Raw genomic sequence first — 4,234 nt, forward strand, 5'->3', positions numbered from 1 at the left:
TCCTATCACCAATTCTTTTATTAGCATACATCTAGGGCATAAGATTGTCCATACAGCTGGGTCACCAGAACCACTGTGGCATATGTCACTATATCTCCTTATAGTGTAATATATATATACATTCCTCAACTTTCACTGTAGTGCATAGACAAGCCTCCATGGGGCTCAGCTCTGGACCCAGAGCAGGGGCCAGTGCAGAGAGGCACCCTGAGTCCTCAGCAGACAGTGCCCAGGGGTTACCCCTGCCCATTTCTCCTGTCTAGTGCTGGTGTCATGGCATTGGGTGAAGTGATCTGTGGAGTCTGGAATATGGTCAGGAGAAGTGGTAATCCCAGATAACCTGATGCAGTTGGTGAAGGACAAGAAGCTCTTGAGCAGCCTGTCCAAATTCTGCAGTATCTTCAGCCACTTCTAGCAGTTGACAGAGGAAGAAATTAGCAGAGTACCTAAAGACGTGTACACACATTAAAGGGCAGTACAAAAAAAAAGCAGAGTGCAAAATTGCCTGATTATGTGGGAACTATTGTTCAGTTATGACAGAATCTGAATGTGTCTTTAAAAGAATATTCAAATTTTTGCCACTAAAAAAATGGTGTGACCACTTTGGAAAGCAGATTGGAGATATTTTAGAAAAATTTGAGGGAACCACCATTTGACACAGCTTTCCCACTCCTAGGTGTATATGCAAAAGACTTAAAATCAGCACACCATAGTAATGCAGTGACATCAGTGATCGTAGCAGGTGAATTCATAGTAGGTAATTCATGGAAACAACCTAGATGCCCTTCATCAGTTGAATGTATAAACAAACTTGTACAGATGCAGAGTGGAATATTACTGAGCCTTAAGGAAGAATGAAATTATAGCATTGGCAGGTAAATGGACAGAGTTGGAGACTATCATGGAACAAAATAAATTCCAAATATATTCTTTGATAAGTGGATCAGGTCCATAATATTCTGGGGAAGACTCAAGGAAAGAAGGAGAAATTTTGGATTGAGCAGAGGAGAGCAGGTTGAGGGGAGGGTGTGTGTGTGTGGGAGATGGTGGAATGTGAAAGGCATTACTACCCTTTTTATGGTATGATTTAACAAATGGAGTGACTCTGCATCATGTACAACCAGAAAAATGAAAAGATGTGCTCTATTTGTGCAAAAAAATTCAAAAAATTTAAATATCTAGATTTTAACTTTGGCCTCAGAGGATTTACAGCTAAGGAGCTTGAGACAGAAAATGGATGTAAAACAATGGTCTGAGGCAAAGGGTCAGTAAAAGATAAATCGAAGGAGGAGGAAATAGAACAAACTGTATTGAGGGCATATACATGAAGATTCAGATGTACTAATCAATGTAGAAGATGCTCAGAATAGAGCAAAGTAAAACTAAAGACAGCAGGTATGAGCTTCTGATTCTGAATGACACCTACAGAGATGCCAACGTTAAATCACCAACCTTGCCTTTTCTCTGGTGGCAACAGCTTAGCTTCTACTGGGATCATACCTGGAGCTGCACATTTTCTTTCACCAGTGACCTTGTGTAGTCTTCTCCAGCTGACCCTACCATAATGCCTTTGATCAGACAAATACAGACCTCTGTCATGCCAAAAGGAACTCCTCACGCTACTGCTGTGATTGTCCCTCCAGGGCCAGAGGCTGGGTTGATCTACACACCCTACAAACACCTTACATGTTGGCACCAGCCACTTCAGTCCTTGAGTGCCCTATTGAACTAAATGTTGTGTGAGGCGCAGTGTCTACTAAAGTTTGAGGGCACAATATGTGTCTCCATCTTTTCCAAAGGGTTGTGACCGAAGGTGGAGTTCATAGGCAACTAACCTATGAACTTCTATCTCTGAACTCTTTGCCCAATAATGACTTGACCATCCTGCCTGCTGATCACTTTAGTGATCATTGCCTTTGCTTGCCTGTGGCCAGTGCAGCAAGATGAGGGACTTGTTTGTTCATTTGTCTTACCATCTAGGCAAACAAAATACAAATAAAACATTGTCTTCCAGCTCAGCTTTTTGTCCACCAACTCCACCCCTGTGTGGATGAAAGGGGTTCTAGAACCTGTACTGAATAATAGTAAAGTATTAGGGACCAAATCATTCCAAGCACTGATCATCTTTCAACGTCTACCCCAAGAGACTGGTAAGAAGGCTTCCATGAGAGACATATGGCCCTTGACAGGGGGAGTTACAGTGAAAGACTTCTAGGAAACTTTTCTTCTCATAGAAAATTCATACTCTCTCTGAATGAACTGTGTGCTGATGCAACATTCATGAACTCGGTCAGGCAAGTCATTGGTAAAGTGATTTGAAAAGTATTACAATTTCATGTACTGTTCAGTCACTATAGTGCCCTCCAAGAACAGAAGGCATTTTTAAATATATATTTCCTCTCAATCTGAAGTATACGAAGATTATGCCATGAGAGAAAAACTTAAGAAGATGTTTTAAAAGTAATGCAAAGAAGAAAAGTTCAAAAAACGATTTTGAAATTTCAGAGTTAAATATTAAAGAGCTAAAATTTAAGAGTTACTGGGATAGAAGAAGGCATAGAGGACCAAATCACAAGAATATACAATCTATTCAATGAAATAATACCAGAATCTTTCCAAACATGAAGAATAAATTGGAAATCCAAATAGAAGAAGCCTACAGGATGCCAAATGTACAAAATCACAACAGATCCACATCAAGGCACAGTATAATGAAAATGCCCAACATAAAGAATAAGGAGAGAATTTTAAAAGCCACATGAAAAAGGAATAAGATTACATATAGGGGAAAAACAATTGGGACAATGGCAGATTTTCAACCCAGACTCTGAAAGCCAGAAGATCCTGGAACAACATATATCAAGCTCTGTAAGATAATTGGTGCCAATCAAGAAGCTTGTATCCAGCAAAATTAAGCTTTAGATTTGAAAATGAAATAAAAAACTTCCATGATAATCCAAAGTTAAAAGTATTTATAACTAGACAACTGGTGCTACCAAACATCCTTGGCAAAATATTTCATGAGCAGGAAATGAAAAACAGCAATGACAATCAACAGAGGGAGGTATGCAGTAAAGGAAAAAACTAATCAAAGAGAAAAAACAAGTCAACTTAAATAAGAAAAATAAACAAATATGGCTGGAAATACAAACCATGTCTCAATATTAACCCTAAATGTTAATGGCTTATACTAACCAATTAAAAATAAGACATGGGCTTGTAGATTGGACAAAATAAAAGACCCAACAATATGCTGCCTCTGGGTAACTCATCTGATATGAAAAGACATATACAAACTGAAGGTAAAAGGTTTGGAAAAATCATACCACTTCACATGGACTGTGTAAGCAAGCAGGGGTTTCCATACTAATATCAAATAAAGTAGACATCAAGTCAAATTTAATCAAAAGGGATAAAGATGGACATTACATACTGCTCAAGGAACCCTACACCAATAAACCATAACAATTATAAATATATATGCCCCAAACATTGATGCAGTTATGATCATCAAACAAACTCTTTTCAAGTTCAAGAGTCAAATTGTCTACAACACAATAATCTTGGTTGACTTTAACAGACATCTCTCATCACTGGATAGATCTTGCAAACATAAGTTGAATAAAGAAACTATAGAACTCAATAACACAATCAATAACTTAGACTTAACTGACATATATAGAATATTTCAACCTGCACCAAGTGCATACACTTTCTTCTCAGCAGCACATGGATCCTTCTCTAAAATAAACCGTATAATGTGCCACAAAGAAACTCTTAGCAAATACAAAAAGTTAGAGATACTACCATGCATTTTATTGGGTCATAATGGAATGAAATTAGAAATCAACAACAAAATATAAAACAAAATTTTCTCCATCACTTGGAGCCTAAACAATATGCTACTTAATGAACAATGGGTTCCAGAAGACATCAAGGAGGAGATTAAAAAATTCTTAGAAGTAAATGAGAACATAGACACAACATATCAAAATCTCTGGGACACTATTAAAGTAATAGTAAAAGAAAAATTCATTGCATGAAGTTCATTTTTTAAAAAAAAGTAAAAAAATAAATGATCTCACACTACATCTCAAAGCCCTAGGAAAAGAAGAACAAATCAGTAGCAAAAGCAGAAGAAGACAAGAAATCTTTAAAATTAGAGCTGGAATCAATGAAATCAAAACAAAATGAACAATTGAAAAAATTGACAAAACAAAAAGTTGGTTCTTTG

The 4,234-nt window shown here is 37.2% G+C and overlaps 1 pseudogene; it reads left to right on the forward strand.

Annotated features, from left to right (window-relative positions):
• Positions 1-1,112: 1,112 nt before the first annotated feature.
• On the forward strand, positions 1,113-1,947 carry LOC110597413 (KH domain-containing RNA-binding protein QKI pseudogene; annotated as a pseudogene).
• The last annotated feature ends 2,287 nt before the right edge of the window (positions 1,948-4,234 follow it).

The sequence above is a fragment of the Ictidomys tridecemlineatus genome, chromosome 2, assembly GCF_052094955.1.
Source record: "Ictidomys tridecemlineatus isolate mIctTri1 chromosome 2, mIctTri1.hap1, whole genome shotgun sequence".
Classification (NCBI taxonomy): Eukaryota; Metazoa; Chordata; class Mammalia; order Rodentia; family Sciuridae; genus Ictidomys; species Ictidomys tridecemlineatus.